Consider the following 17322-nt stretch of genomic DNA (forward strand, 5'->3'; position numbering starts at 1 on the left):
GGAGTTGGTATAGAAAGGATAAGGTAGCTGAGAATGCTTTTATGGTTCAAGGAAAAACAATGATAGAAAGAATGCAGCACAGAAATACACTGATATGGTTTCAACAAGAGAGAATATAATCAATGTTCCCCTTGTGGCAATTCACTCCCCCCCTATGCAGTATAAAGAGTGGAAGGAGAGCACACAATTTTCAGGAATACCATAAAATGCAATACCAATTCAGTTACCCGCAAAAATACTTTAAATGTGATTTGCAAAGAAGTGAAAATATGCTAAAAATGATTTTAATTCCCTATAGGAGATTCAGGGTAGGTGACAGCTACTTTGAATTAGTTCAGCTCTAAACTAGCAATGATTCATGAGGGATTATCAGGTTGAAAACGAATTTCAGCAATGCAAGCAAAAGACAGCTATTTTTGACAGGTGAAGAAGTTTGAGTTAGTTTTCAATTCGCGGCACTTTTTCCGAGTGCGTCGAGCGCGATTACAGAAAAACTATAATGAGTAGAAAGTTGTGTGCTTGTTGGAAAGCTTAGATTCTTAGCTATAAAATGAAAGTGAAATCTCGCTCCTAGCACACGCGGTTCAACAGATACGGACAATTTTGTGGAGGTAGATTTTCAGAAATTAAATGATGATTCAGAATGGCAAATTACACTTTCACAGGTTTGAAATCACAGAATGAACACACGATTTCTATGATGCAGTTCTAAATAGGTGGAAATGGTTTGAATTAGATTATTTTTAAACTAAGAGATTGGTTTGCACAGCTCTGGCTGGATACTCACTCCTAATTTTGGAAGGAATGGGCCTCGTCATAGATCTGGTCAACAGGTTTAGCTGCAGTTCTCTCTGCTCTGCTGGTCTGGATCTCTGGTTCTGGCAAAATTTCTTTCACTGCACAGCGGTCTGGATTGGGTCTGGTCTTCTATCGGCACTGCACGGCGGTCTGGATACAGCTCTGCTTACTGGGTTCTGGCACAGGGTTCGAGCCAGAATCAAACAGCTCGCCCGGCTGTTGAATAGTTTGGTTAGGTTGCTGGATTCTGAGGCCTCTGAGAAGGATTCAGCTTTTGGACTAGGCCTCTCTGCTGCAAGTTCTGAAGTCTGGATTCTAAGTTCTGGTTCTGGAGACTTCTGGATATTGTCTGGTCCGGCAAAATGCTTCGCAAGAAATCAGTTTGAAGTGGAAAGTGAATGTCCCTACCTGGATTTCAGTGGGTCTTTTTATGTCTTTTGAAAATGGGTGTGCGTGGGCATAACTAAGCCTACCCCTCACAACTTATCATTGGCCAAGTTCTCCTCTCTCCCTTGATTGGGGAAGGAAATGGAGTGTCATCAGGCATAAATTTTATGGCATACAGAAAGAACACTCCTCTTGTCACTTTGCGCACAAATCTTTTTTTGATCCAAATGCATATTTATCTATGTACAATTTTTCTAATATTATATATCCAGTTAACATATTTTCTGTAGCGGCAAACCATCCAATCCCTGTCTTTGTAAGATGTTGTGTCCACTTCTGACAGAATTCTGCCCTTTTCATCCAGAACACAACCTCTAAACTTTTCCAGAATGTACACAAGTGTGCCCAAGGAATATGGGCATCAAATGATGAAGTGTCAGATTTTTAACATACAGACGTTTGGAGTAATACCTTATTTTCTGCTACTACCCCCCAGAACATACCACAGAGTCATAACACCTCTTAAAATGTTCACAGAAAAATCACAGGAATAATTATATTATTGATATCATTTTGACAGTTATGTACTATGAATTATCCATCTTTTTAAAATTATGCTCTGGCCCAGATGGGTGTGGTTTAGGTTCCAAAGCACATGGGGGAATTTCTGTCTGTCCCCGCCTCCAGCTCTGCTGGCTCACAGAGGCACTGCTCCTCCCATTTTCTTCCAAGAGAAAGACATTTACGACCCTCCTAATTTAACATTTGCCTGAGCCAAGGAAAGTTCATTGTTCTGTTTCCCTTGCAGTCCCAGGTGCCCCTCCTCTGATTCAATCAGAGAGGTGTGATCTCCTTTTGGTGGTGCAGCAGAAGGGAGGCCAGGCCTGGGAATGCAGTTGCTGGGCAAGTTTCCACTCCTGTCGGGGGTAGTTGCCGGGCAGAATTCAGTGCCCTTAAGCTAGGCTTTAGCCAAATTTCTCTTTTGGTTCCAATTTTTCTTCATTCAAATCAAACTTACAATGTTTATACATGCAGCTAGAACGTTGATTCTAAATTCAAAACTATGACATTTAAGCAGTTGCAACCTATGTGACACTCAAAAGTAGGTCACTCATTTATTTTAAACATTTTGATTTTAGTGGCTTTAAATCCCATTCCACTTAAGCTGCTGACATCCACAGCTCAGCCAGTTTTGTTATGAACATTATTTTAGGCTCTTCATCTTTCCAGGTTTGGTATCCACACAAGACTTCATTCTACCAGACGTCTGCTGGTGTTCAGTAAGATTTTTGAATATCTTGCAATGTTTGAAATAGGCATTTTAAGATTGCATTCAGAGAAACAAAGGTAATTTCAAAGTGCTTTTTGAGCTAACAGGCACTGCTGTTTTTCCTTTGGTAGCACGTTTCACTCATGGCACTTGTGGCCCATCACGCTCGCACTGGTGGGTGGCAGGTTAGGCGACCATCTTGGTGTGCGCAAACTGCGCGGTTTTCCTGGATTCTGGCGCAAGTGTGGGCTTTTTGGCCATCTTGGATTTTCTAAGCCCACAGCACCAATGTTGTAGCATAATAATTCAAATGTGGGTCAAGACACCTGACAAGCCCCCCCGCCCGACTGCACTTTGATTTCGAGTCGAGGGGGAGTCGGGTGCAAAGGATGTTTCGATCGCATCATCTTCTTCTGATTCCGCTGATGGCAAAGTTCAGCATCTTTTCCTCCCTCAGGGTGGATCGGTCGGTTCTCTTCGACGGTCCTGATGGGAGTTTCTGGCGGTACCCCGGGCCCCTCGGATCTTTGCTCCCAGACCCCGGGTCGTCCTTTTTGGTCAGTCTCCATGGTTTATCTCTCTCTGGGGCGAACATATACATTTTATACATCAGGAGACATGTGCATTCAAGAATCATAGAATTTTATATGCTATATGTGGAATATTTTAGGGTTGGAAATGTATTACTCTGGAGCGGCCCCCTCTGGGATTGCAGAGGACTCCTCCAGTTGCTGCAGAGTGTGCATGGGATGGCAACACTTTAGCTGATTTATATGGACCCACTTGTCTTCCCCTTCCACCGAACTTCCTTTGGGGATGTGGATCTTGTAGGCGACTGGGGAGATCTTGTCTACAATTTTAAAAAGTCCCTTCCATGTAGGCAGAAATTTTCGCTGTTTGGCCTGGTTCCTTTGGAAATTGTATAGATAGACCCTCTCTCCCACATTGTATTCTTTCCTAGTAGTGTTCAAATCATAGTGAATCTTCATACTCTCGGCTGATCTTTCTAGATTCCGCTGAGCATAGGCAAAAGCATGTTGAAGGTGTTTCCTTAAATTCTCAACATATTCATGAGTTGTGGAGGCATTTATTAATGTCTGCTCTTGGGTCCTGTAGAGCAAATGCTGGGGAAGCACCATCTTGCGTCCAGTCATCAGCTCAAACGGTGACATTTTAGTTGCAGATGAAGTGGTAGATTGTTGTAAAGCCTTATGCTAGATATTCAGGATGCATCACTGAAGTACAGACCAGCTGTAGTCTAGGTTTGGTTCCAGGTAGGCTTTATTCACTTATGTACAATCTGTACAATACTCCAGTTACTCTTCATGTATTTACAGCACGCTTAGACATGGACAGGAACATAGGAAGGTATGAACATCACTAACAAAGAAGCTGACCCACCGGCCATCCATTCAACCCAGCTCAGGCCCCCAACTGACACTCACAGAACATTCACACACTGATCCACCCAACATTCTCCTGAGCTGCATTCATGCACCAACATTCTACAGCAAGTACCCAGGCCAGTGGCAAGACAAGACTACATTACAACATCTCCCTTTCATACCAGACTCACCACACACAACATCTCACTTTCATAACAGACTCACCACAGACTCACCACAACATCTCCCTATCACCAAAACCATCTAACCAAAACAAACACCTTCCATTTGGACCTGCCACATCCAAACACAGAGCCTGCCACGCTCTGGCACCAACCATACACAGCCAAGGAAACCAATCACACATACAGGTGGGAAAGAAAACAGGGGGGGATCACGCATTTGCCCCACCACGGACCCGGTGTCACCACAACCACGACAACCAAAGGAGCATGGTCCAAGTCCAACCAACTAACACACAAAAAGTGATGTTGCCATGACAGGTCAACAATTGCAGAGGGGCTACTGAGATCACTCCTCTTCCTCTTCACACCCTCACATCACAACCAAATACAAATCGCTCCCATTTGACTCCCACATACATCCCACAGAATCACCAACACGCTGAAAAACAGTTACTACCACAACCAACAATCAAACTACAACCAGTCAAGGAGAACATACGCACATAACCTGATCACCGAAATCATGTAAACCAGACACTACCAGACCCATGCCAAGACACCAAAAACAAATGAAATGCTCCTGGTAGCATTAACTTATTGTTTAACATTGCTATTATAACTAAAAACTATAACAGCTTAACATTTTTGGGTACCCTAACAACCTATACATTGTTTACTTTCCTTAGTGCACTGTATTTACATTTGAAATACTCATGAAGCATAAATCCTGAGGCCTTTTTCCTATTACTCAACATTCTTCTCTAAAGTCACAACACTCTAACAGCAATTGCATTAACCTTTATAGACTTCACACCTCTTGTATTTTTACTTCATAAGTGCGCATCTACTAAAGATAGCCGCACCATCCAAACTTTTATGGATGTCCCCATACACTTTGCATTTTAAATTTGCATAAACTTCACACTTTTCATATAAGTGCGCAATTATTGAAAATTGTCGCACAATCCAACCAAAAAAACTTGGAGGATGTCCCCAACAACATGACAACAGCCACACTTGCAAAAAAAAGCAGTGTGGTCGCCAGAAAAATTAACAATTTTAAAACAGTGTCATATATTAAATATATATGAATTCCACTTTACTTTTCCTGTATTAACTTTTAGATTTTTAACCATTATGACAAAATGACCTTTGTCACCATGCAATATAGTTTACACCATCATGAACCCTTGGGCCACAACATAAAACACATTCCACAAGACAACAGCCCATAACTATCAAAATTATCACTACATAGAACATGCACAATACATTACCATAGTGTTTCCCCTTGACTACAGTCAAGCTTTTAAAATGTCCCCACCTGCCAAAATGGCACTGAAACAACCCGAGTTTTAAACTCCCATACCACTTTCAACATAAAAAAAAACACTTTATAATGGCACATTAAAATTGTCTCACATTCACCACATTGGAAAATCAAAACATATTTTGCATTGTTTTACCTTGACAGGGAGTAAAAAATGTCCCCCTTTTCCATTAAATAATAATATGTTATTAGATTCAATCCTATAGCATCACGTCAAATTTTACCATGTAATATCTCCAGCTCACGTTATCTAAATAGAAGTCACCTGCAAAAAAAAATGTTTGTTATACATAATCTCAAATACAAAACCTGAGCTTTAATACACACTAACAAACATTCGTGGTACTCTATTCTCCAGGTGCCACTTGCTCAACAGTCCAATTGGCTGTCAGCCATCTGTCACTACGTGCACCTCTAAAATGTCACACAGTTCATACTTTATTGTAGTAAAAGTTGCCACGCCATGTGCTTCAACACTGCCAAAGAAACCTTGCACCATCATGAACTCATCACTCCAAAACATTAATGCAGTTCCATTTTCCGAACGAAAAAGAAAAAAAAAATCTATATATAATAACCCATTTCAGTACTCATCTGCTTTTCACTGCCACCTCCCCAAACACCAAATCCATTATATATTAAATGATGGCAGCCGTAATTAATAGAGAAAAAAAACAATCCCATTGGTGGAACGAGGCTTGAACCCTTGTACGGGAACACCATCTCCATTTCCTGAAATGTAATCACGTAGGGCTCCGTTAGAACATTCTTTCATCTAGTGCCCATATTTCCTTATTCCTGCATTTGGAGAAAGATCCTTCCTACACAGAGAGCTCAGCAATCACAGCATTCCAAGCTTCGCCATGCCAGATGGACATTCCACAACGTCATCATTTCATTACAGGCGGCAGGGAGCTAGGGTCATGTTGGGCCTCCCATAACAACTGCCATTTCAAAACCCAGCGCTGTTAGTACACAACACAGGAGGCACTTTTGCCTCATTTACAGCCTGCCACTGTGTACCCTGTACATTATTTTCATAACTGCAGCTGGAAACACGCTGTAAGCATGGCACACAGGCATTTTCTTTTTTATTCGTTTTCCCTTTTTAAACTGACATCCCACGGACCTTGCTGGGTCACAGAAACTCACCGCCTTGTCAAGTAGCGTTATTTAAAATAGGACAAGTTAAGCATCACCGCCACCTGCTGGATTTTTGTGGGATAAAGCCCAAAGTCATTACAAGTCTATTTGTATTTCCAGCTCTTATTCATTAATACTTCAGCTGGGCTCAGGACAATCACACAGCCGTCCCAAGTGTCATTTTAACACATATTACTGGGCATAGCTATTCCTTGCCCGCTAGGTCTCTGGGGAATTTCCTGTTGTTGGGGCCCCCCTCCCAGAGCCCAAATGTCATTTTAATTTTCATTGCTGGGCAGGATGGTTACATTCAAGGCCTTGGGGGAACGGTGGGTCACTCTAAACGCTGCTTCCCCCCCACAGCTCTCCTTACTGTACATTGTATGTTGCTGCAGCTCCTCTGTGAGAACATTTCACAGTCCTGTTTCTTTTTTCTTCCTCCATGTCCTTATAGTTTCTGGTTTACCTCGTCACCAATGTTGTAAAGCCTTATGCTAGACATTCAGGATGCATCACTGAAGTACAGACCAGCTGTAGTCTAGGTTTGGTTCCAGGTAGGCTTTATTCACATATGTACAATCTGTACAATACTCCAGTTACTCTTCATGTATTTACAGCACGCATAGACATGGACAGGAACATAGGAAGGTATGAACATCACTAACAAAGGAGCTGACCCACCGGCCATCCATTCAACCCAGCTCAGGCCCCCAACTGACACTCACAGAACATTCACACACAGATCCACCCAACATTCTCCTGAGCTGCATTCATGCACCAACATTCTACAGCAAGTACCCAGACCAGTGGCAAGACAAGACTACATTACAACACAGTTGCAGATGAACTGGTAGATCTGATGGCCATTAGGACAAGAGGTAATTGAATATCCCAACTTGGCCCAGAATCTGCCACAAACTTTTTAAGATGCTCACAATGGTTCTGTTGTATCTCTCTACTGCACCAGAAGAGGCTGGCTGGTAAGCAATATGTAGCTTCCTTTTAACCCCCAGTATCTCCCACATCTTTGTCATTACTTCGCTGGTAAAATGGCTACCTCTGTCTGACTCAATCCTTTGGGATAGACCAAAACGCAAAAAGATGTGGTTGATCATCAGGGCAGCTGCTGTTTCTGCCTTGCAGTTTGGGGCCGGGCGACATTCCACCCATTTAGTAAATAAGCAAGTCACCGTCAACATGTACTTATTTCCCCTAGAGGAGCGAATCACGGGGCCTACGAAGTCGACTTGCAAATCTGACCATGGCAGTGTCATCCCCCTCTTTTGGAGAGGCGCACGGTGTGAGGGATGTTGGCTGAAATGTGCACACACAAGACACCCCTTCAAGTATTGGTCGAGGTCCTGCCCCATGTGTGGCCAGTATGCAACCTCTCTTAAGATCTCAAGTGTTGTATGAAACCCCCTATGACCGGCGGTGGCCGCATCAAGGGCGTGACTTGACATCAGGCTTCGGAATGAGGTAGGGACCACCCACTGATCATAGCCAGCTTGGGATTTCCTTACCAACAAACCGTCTTGGATTCAGAACATTTATGGACATTTCATCAACACTCTAAGGTCCTCTTTCCCGATGTAATCGGTATCCGTCAGGGGAAAGTTCTCAGGTTCCTCAATGTGTTGGTAAAACTTACCAATTGTTGGATTCCCCTTCTGAGCTGTAATCAAATCAGCATCTGGGGTCTCCTTACTCCATTGTGCAGTTGAAAGATCATTGTGAGCATTTGTCTGGGACCTAGTGATAGCAGTGACCTGGATTTCCCCCAACACGGACGCAATCTCTATTAGATCCCCTTGGATGGCCCCGGTTTTGGCCAGCTGATCAGCTATCAGGGACTCAATCTCTATTAGATCCCCTTGGATGGCCCCGGTTTTGGCCAGCTGATCAGCTATGTCATTTCCAGTTTTGTCTGGTCCCTCTACTTTGGAATGACATTTGATCTTTTTCCAGTAGATGGTCATCCCATTCACGGTGACCAGATCATCAATGTTTTGAATTAACTTCCCATGTTTCAAGGGTTTGTTATTAGCACATAACATGCCTCTGGTTTTCCAATTAACCAGGTGCTCCACGAACCCGTTCCGTACATAATCTGAGTCTGTGATTATGACCAGTTCGTGGAGTTGATGTTGGACAGCAGTGAGGATGGCTTGATACACAGCCATCAACTCTGCCACCTGACTACTTTGGGGACCAATTTTGTATCCAGCAGAGGGTTCTGGGAACTCATTCACCGATGCATTCCCTACGCCGACCACAAGTTCTTTTTCCCCGTTGTTGTCAACATGGTAAGAGCATCCATCCACATAGACAGTGGGCATTCCCTCACACTTGTCTTCTTCAAAGACTTTGTGTGGGGAATTAAGATATGCCTCCATGTTGTCCTTGATTTTTAGACTTTCGTCCTCGAGACAGTTTTCTCTGGCACAATCATGCAAGTCAGCCAGAACTTGCGCGAGGGGACTCCTCTTGTTTTGGCCATATCTGACCTCCACAGGAAAGCCTTGCATTGACAGAATTCAGGAAGTAATTTGGGAATTACTCACATTTCCGGCCCGGATTCTGTCACTTTGGAGATATTGCAGAGGCTGGTGTGGAGTCTCGACTATGATGTGTTCCCCCTGGATAAACGGGCGGTAATTCTTCAATGCCCACACTGTTGCCAGGAGTGCCTTCTCACAGTCGTTGAATTTTTCCTTCAAAGAGGATAAAGTTTTGCTCACATAGGAGATTACTTTATTGACCTTGTCATGCTTTTGATATAATACTGCAGTCAAGCATGTATTAGAGAACCCTGTATCCAAGAAAAACTCCTTGTTTCTGACAGGGTAATCTAGGCAGGGCGCTTTTGAGAGGCTTCTTTTGAGATGTCTTACTGCCTCAGATTGTTCTGGATCCCATTCCCACTTAAGCCCCCCCCCTTCAAAAGATGAATCAGGGGTCTGGTGATCTCTGTGTAGCCCTTAATGAACTTTCTGCTGTAATTAGTCAGTTCAAGGAGACTCCTTAGTTCCCGCAGAGTTATGGGGTCTTTCAGTTTATGAAGTGCTTCCACTTTCTTTTCCTGGGGACAGAGACCCTGAGGAGTAATCTCATGCCCCAAGAAATTAACACGGGTTCTACATCACTGCGCTTTCTGAAAGGAAGGTTTTGCTCCGACGGCCTTCAACTGTGTCAGAACATAACGTATCTCCACTATGTGTTCCTCCACAGATGAACTTTTGATGAGGACATCATCTACATAAGCCAGGTTACCCCTTGCACCCAGGTCGGGCATGGCCTTGTGTAGGAAAATGTTGAATTCATTGCTGGAGTTGAGATATCCGAAGGGAGTCCGGGTCCAGGTGTACTGCTGGCCCCCAAAGGTAAAAGCCAGTTTGTATTAGTCCTCCCTACTGACAGGCACGGTCCAGTATCCATTGGTCAGGCCTATTGCAGTGAATACCTGTGACCCCTGGATCTGGGCCAGCCCTTGGTCAATGTAGGGAAGAGGCCATCAGGAAGTATGGACCCGTTTGTTGAGCTCCCTAAGGTCGGCACAGAGTCTCCATTGGCCGTTTGGCTTCAATATTCCCAGCACCGGATTATTGAAGGTGCTGTGTACTGGAAGGATTATTCCCCTGGACTAAAGGTTCTTAATTATTTCAGTAAGGGACTCCATTGATGCGAGAGGCAAGCGATATTGCTTCACAAACACTGGATTGATGCCAGGGTCCATGGGAATTGTTGTGTGGATGTTGGTGTGACCACAGTCATATGAGTCTACCGCAAAGAGATCTTGGAAATCCAAGAAAACTTGTTTCAACTTTTGCTTCTGTTCCAGAGTCACACAGGCATCAGCTAGGTTGACTCTCTCTTCCACCATCTGCCTGAAGCCTGGAAAGACTTCTGGTTTTGCTATCTCAGCAGCCTCCTCCAGCTGGGTGGAGAAGTCCCTGGTCAAAGTGCTGATTTGGACTGGAGGCCTCAGGTGGGAAAGGCAGCCCTCATGGACCTGGAAAATCACCTCATCCCTTCTGAAGTCACAAGTCACATCTTCCTTATCATAAGGGCAGGAAGTGTACACCAGGAAGTTCCCCCCATGGCGAGTGAAGATCCTGCAGGTGTTGTATTGTCATCACTGTCACTGTCAAAACAGTCCTTGGGGATTGGTCCTAACAGTTAATTTCCTAAATCAATGGAGAAATGTCGGTCATCAACCGCCATTCCAATAATGGTGCCTGCGGCTAGAGTAATACTCTTTAAGTCGCTGTTATCCACCTCTATTGGAATGGTGTCATGTTCTATGTTGACTAATGGTGTTGAGTTTACCCCCAACCCTTGCTGTTGGAGAGAAGCATTTAGATGAATATACGCATCAGGGTTTTTCAATTTTTGTCCTCTTTTAACTTTCGCTTTCGGGGAGAATTGTCGGGTTCTTCCTGGGATGGTGACTTCCTCTTTAATCTGAATTTCAACTGCATAAGGTAGCAATTGAGCTGACCTAAATGCTTTTTCTGGATCACCAAAGCCCATGGGATTATCCGCTAATCGGGACCAAGTTTTGAAGTTTATTAGGTCCAAACTAATGGCAAAGCGATTGAGAATGTCACTGCCTAAGTAAAAGGCGGCAGTGACATCTCGCACGACCCAACAATTATGGACTATGCTCTTGTTGCCAATGGAGATTTTGATCATACACCTGCTTGGCAGGAGATGTTTGGAATTGGGTGTTTCCAGATCCATTTCCCATTTGTCTATCAGTTTGAATGTTGGAATGGCTGTATCTTTTGGGAGTTGGCGGAACATGGCTTCGCTGATGAAGCTCTTACCGTTGTTCACACACACTCGGGCGAGAACAGAATCCTCCCCATCATTTAACTGAACAGGGATGAACAACTGCTCTCCAATTTGCTGAATATCAGCCAGGCTCTGAGCTGATTTCACATCTTTCTGGACTGTTGGAGTGGGAATGTCTGATTGTGGATTAGTAAAGAATTTCAGAGTGTTTCCTTCCAGTGTGGAATACCACCTTAAACTGGAAGGAAGGTTGATTTTCAGAAATAGAGAGGACCCCCCATCACCAGTCTGTTGTCATACTGCTATTACTGTCACGTCTGGAATTTGGTTGTTCTGGAAGTGAAATTCTACTTGGTCCGATTTTTGTTCAACCATGTGGCAGGTGCCATTTAAACTAACATGGTTGATGCTCTGTTTTAATTTTACTGGTCGGCTAGTCTGGGTCAAGAGGACCTTGTTTACGCAATCTATTAGGGGTGACAACCTTCTCAGGAGGTCATTCCCTTGTAAACAAGGGGTGCCCTCTGGAGTCACTACTATGACCGGGTGTTTCACCTTGTGTCGCCCGATCTTAATGTCCAAGTCTGCAGTCCCCTCAACGGGAATTTCCTTCCCGTCAAAGTTCTGAAGTTGTCCAGGAAGAGAGGTGAGAGGAATTTGGTAATTCTCCCCCCAGTCCTGCATTTAGTTCATCAAAGGCCCTTTTGGACAGAAGGGTAGCTTGGGATCCAGTGTCCACCAGTGCCAAAATTGTACCCTGCCCCTGTACTTGTACTGGGGCATAGTATCTTCCCTCCTTCTCCTCAAGGGGGCACAGATAATGCACATTTTTGGACAACTGGTGGGCTAATTTTCTGGTTTTGGTTTTTTGAGAGAGAAGAGATTTGGGCAGGGAGTTTTGGGAATCTGAAAGAAAAAGTTGGCAATTGGATATTGATGTGGTTTTGGGTTCCCCTGGTTCCGGTTCTGGGCCGCCCCCCCCCTTTTTGGAGGCAGTCACCAGGATGGGTTTGAACCAGGGGTTTTCGGTATTGTTGGTTCTGGGATAGAATGGTGGGCGGCGACAGCTCAATCCCCACGTCTATCCAGTCTGGATTGGAATCCCTTGGGACCCATTTTTCCTTGGGAGGAGTTCCCCCATCTCTGAAGGAGAAGATCCTTTTCCCAGGATCCTCTGAGGATCCCTCTCCCTCAAATTGGAAGACCTGTACCTCCTCCACAAAATGGGTCTGTTTGGATCCTTTGTTTCTCCTATCTCCTCTCTGCTCCTTGGGTGGCAGACTTTCAGGGGTAGGAGATTTTTTTTCCGGTTCCTGGGTTTCCAGGGACTGTTTACAAGTGGGGAAGGAAGCTTCCTCCAAGGCTTTACACCCCCCTTCCGCCTGTGCCTCCTCCCTGGGAACCGGTGGATTATAGGGGTGCTGCCCCCGTCATTGTTCTAGAGCACCAGAGTCATAGTTTGGGGCATTCTGCGCCGGCATGCTCATCTGAGGGTTCTGTTGAGCCCTCAGCATGTGACCCAGATCTCGTGCCATATTTTGGACCTGACGCTCTAACTGTGAAACCCGCTCAGGCTGATACGGGGTTCTATTTTCTCCCCTGGGCTGATCCTGTGAAGGGTAGCTATCCCTTCTCTGGTAGTACTCCGGGTTGGGAAGATTTGGGTACCCCTCCACCCTTGGCCTCTCCTCTCCCGGATTAAGTGGGCTCAGGGAATTGGGTAAAGAAGGATGGATGTTTTAGGGGCTGGAAATTGGGTGGATACCTGGGGAAAAAGTTCTGCCCAGGGTTTGTTGAATGTCTGCCCTCCGGAGGGAAGTTCCCTGGGTTGGGTGCCTGTTTGGATCCCCCCCTTCGGCTGGAGGAGTCCACACATACCCCAGAATGGGTCGGTTTCCCTTGTATCGGGGACTTACATAGTCAGGGGAGCGAGGGACTCCATTTGTGGGACTACCTCCTTGACTCCCTGTCTGTGACTGGCCCGAGGGCCTTCTGTGCTGAGAATTATTTGGTGCAGGCAGGTTTTTAGGCCCCCCATCTCCAAATCTAAAATGGGGGCAACCTTTACCTCCGCCACCTTGGCAGCAGCAGGGGTGCTGGTCAGTTTGGGGCTTTTCTGGGCGTTATTTTTATTTTCTATGGGCTTCTGCACCTCATAGGTCCGGGTAGCCTGTTCAATGACATAGTCTAGTGACCTTTTCTCGTGAAAATCTCTCACTAGCTGGGTCATTATGTATTTGGGTAAGGCATGGAAAAACGTATTTACAAACTCTTTGCTGTCCGTGCGCACCCTTCTGGTAGTCTGCGCAAAGGCGCGCTTCAATTCATGCACAAATTCTTGTGGGGCCTGACCCTCCCCACATTGCAAATTGTAGGCTGCCTTGCGAGCCTCTTGGGGATTCCGGTGAACAGAAAAATGTTTCAAGATGGCCGCCCTATATGTGGACCATCTTGAATGGTTTCGGTCCTCCAGCCCCGCAAAGAAACTGGAGTATTCTGGGGAGAATGTCCATATAACATACCAGATGCAGCTACTGCTGTCCTTCAAAGGGAAAGTCTCCATCATTGGCTCATAAAGCTCCAAGTTTTCCCAAACAGAATACTTGGCATTCTTGTGATAAGGGGTGATGACACTCCTTATTGCCTTAATCTGTTTTAAGGGGTCCTTAAGCAAGGCCCTTTTTACCTTATTCGCCTTTTTAGTTCGGGTAACCCTGGTCCATTCATCCTCTGACTCAGAAGCACTGCTCCCAGAGGTGCCCGTCTGATCTTCCAGGTTTTCCCAGATTCTGCGAGCCTGGGAAGGGCTGGCAGAATGTGGGGACCTGGCTCAGGTGTTTCCCTTTCCCAGCGAACCTCATCTCTGTCAGCCCCTGCTCTATTTTGCAATGCAAGAGCCTCTGCTTTCAGTTCCTCAGTTAAGGCCTTACTAGACTCTATCACACTCTCCTGCATGGCTACCTGTTGCTGGAGCCTATCATTGTGCTGACAGAGAGCCTCATTCTCTCTCTGTGCCTCCTGGTTGGTCCCGGGGTACTGTGCCAGTCTTTGCTGCAGGAGGGCTACGTCCTGAGTACCATCCCTACTGGCCTGTTCCTTTCTTGCCAGAGCATCTCCCACCCTCCTGGTGTGCTCTAACAAGTTCTGATGCTCTTTTTGGAGGTCACCCAGTCCTTGGAGGGCCAAGTGATTTTCTTCAATTTTTCCTTTGAATTGGCAGACTTCCTGGCCTAAGGTGTCCCTTTCCTGACTAAGAGCCTGCATCCATGCCGCCAGTGCGTCCCTCTGCCTTTTAAGGGCATCAGCTTTCTGGCGCTCTTCCTCAAATTCTGTCTGGGTATCCAGGTCTTTCAGAATCAGTATGTTGCTCTCTGCCTTCTCCCTATCCAGGTGGCTTTGCAGGGTGACTAGCTGCTCTGCGCATACCCTATTGAAGTCCAGTTGTTGCTCCAGCTTTTTCTGGCTCTGCAGTGGGGAGTCCAAACCTTCTTGGTACTCCTTCTGCAAGGCCGGAAATCTGGTATCCTGGTCAGATTTTTCCTGTTGCAGGATACCCATATCATCTTTTATTTTAATGATATACTGCCTACTATCATTTTCGGACTCCTGGCTCCTCTGCAGCATCTGCTCGGAAGAGACCAGGGCCTTCTCTAATGCCATCAGTTGCCTATTTGCCAAATCTTGGCCTTCAGCACATTTGTACTGTATGGCTCTTATATATAAATATAAATATGCCGCTACCCTGGCAATCTCGTTGTGCTCATCCTTGGCCTTAGGGGCCATATATAGTTCACTCAGGGCCACATGTAAGGGACCCTGATCTCTCCATGTATCTGACCCAGTTACAGTGACCTATTGTGCGATTGCCTGCAACCACACATTCTGGTCCTGTTCCGTCCATTCACCTCTCACAAATAGCTTATGTAAGAGGTGCTCTCTGGCTATTTTGATATCTACAAAGGTCGTCATTCTGGAAATTAATTTCCTTCCTGATTTACAGAAGTTAGTATTTTATTTTGCAAAACAGACCGTCTCCTTAGAGCGTCCTTCTTTTGAGGGGTGCTTTTACAATGTAACACGGCGTGGCGATCCAACAGGATTTATGTATCCTGTCAGTTAGCACACTGTATTAAGCTGCACAAATGGTAGATCTAATCCAGACGTCCCGGCTCGAGTCCCCACTCTGTTAAGCGACTTCAATTCAGCACTCCAACTAAGTCAATGCCGAGTCTGGGATACCCAAGGGAAGCCCTTAATTATATATTTTTATGACAAGTTCATAGATCTGGATGATAAACCCTTGTATAACACCCCTCCCTTTGAATCCCCCTGACCTCACTGAGCCAAGAAGTAGGTTTATTTGAAAATTTGAAAATTAAACAATAAATATATATATCACTTTTATAATAAATTAATATTTGATCACACACTTATGAATATGACAGTGATCAACAATGGATAATATTACACTAGCACACTTTTGTAATCACTTAGGAGTTGGTATAGAAAGGATAAGGTAGCTGAGAATGCTTTTATGGTTTCAAGGAAAAACAAGGATGGAAAGAATGCAGCACAGAAATACACTGATATGGTTTCGACAAGAGAGAATATAATCACTTTTCCCCTTGTGGCAATTCACTCCCCCCCTATGCAGTATAAAGAGATGGAGGGTGAGAACACAATTTTCAGGAATACCATCAAATGCAATACCAATTCAGTTCCCCCCTAGCAAGCATAGAGCACAGGGATGATTTTCAAACACAGGCAAAAATACTTTAAAATGTGATTTGCAAAGAAGTGAAAATATGCTAAAAATTATTTTAATTCCCTATAGGAGATCCAGGGTAGGTGACAGCTACTTTGAATTAGTTCAGGTCTACACTAGCAATGATTCATGAGGGATTATCAGGTTGAAAACGAATTTCAGCAATGCAAGCAAAAGACAGCTTTTTGACAGGTGAAGAAGTTTGAGCTAGTTTTCAATTCGCGTCACTTTTTCCGAGTCCGTCGAGCACGATTACGGAAAAACTATAATGAGTAGATTTTTAGCTTTAAAATGAAAGTTAAATCTCGCTCCTAGCACACACGGTTCAAAAGATACGGACGATTTTGTGGAGGTAGATTTTCAGAAATGAAATGATGATTCAGAATGGCAAATGACACTTTCACAGGTTTGAAATCACAGAATGAACACACAATTTCTATGATGCAGTTCTAAATAGGTGGAAATGGTTTGAATTAGATTATTTTTAAACTAAGAGATTGGTTTGCACAGCTCTGACTGGATATTCACTCCTAATTTTGGAAGGGATGGGCCTCGTCACAGATCTGGTCAACAGGTTTAGCTGCGGTTCTCTCTGCTCTGCTGGTCTGGATCTCTGGTTCTGGCAAACGTTTTAGCACTACATAGTGGTTTGGTCTGGTCTTCCATCGGCACTGCACGGCGGTCTGGATACAGCTCTGCTTTCTGGGTTCTGGCACAGGGTTCTAGCCAGAATCAAACAGCTCGCCCGGCTGTTGAATAGTTTGGTTAGGTTGCTGGATTCTGAGGCCTCTGAGAAGGATTCAGCTTTTGGACTAGGCCTCTCTGCTGCAAGTTCTGAAGTCTGGATTCTAAGTTCTGGTTCTGGAGTCTTCTGGATATTGTCTGGTCCGGCAAAATGCTTCACAAGAAATCAGTTTGAAGTGGAAAGTAAATGTCCCTACCTGGATTTAGTGGGTCTTTTTCTGTCTTTTGAAAATCGGTGTGTGCGTGGGCATAACTAAACCTGCCCCTCACAACTTATCATCATCCAAGGTCTCCTCTCCCCCTTGATTACGGAAGGAAATGGATTGTCATCAGGCATCAATTTTATGGCATACAGAAAGAATACTCCCCTTGTCACTTTGCACACAAATCTATTTTTGATCCAAATGCATATTTATCTATGTACAATTTTTCTAATATTATATGTCCAGTTAACATATTTTCTGTAGCACCAAACCATCCGATCCCTGTCTTTGTAAGATGTCGTGTCTACTTCTGAC

This window comes from Ambystoma mexicanum, chromosome 5q, assembly GCF_040938575.1.
Source record: "Ambystoma mexicanum isolate Mex_15411 chromosome 5q, UKY_AmexF1_1, whole genome shotgun sequence".
NCBI lineage: Eukaryota > Metazoa > Chordata > Amphibia > Caudata > Ambystomatidae > Ambystoma > Ambystoma mexicanum.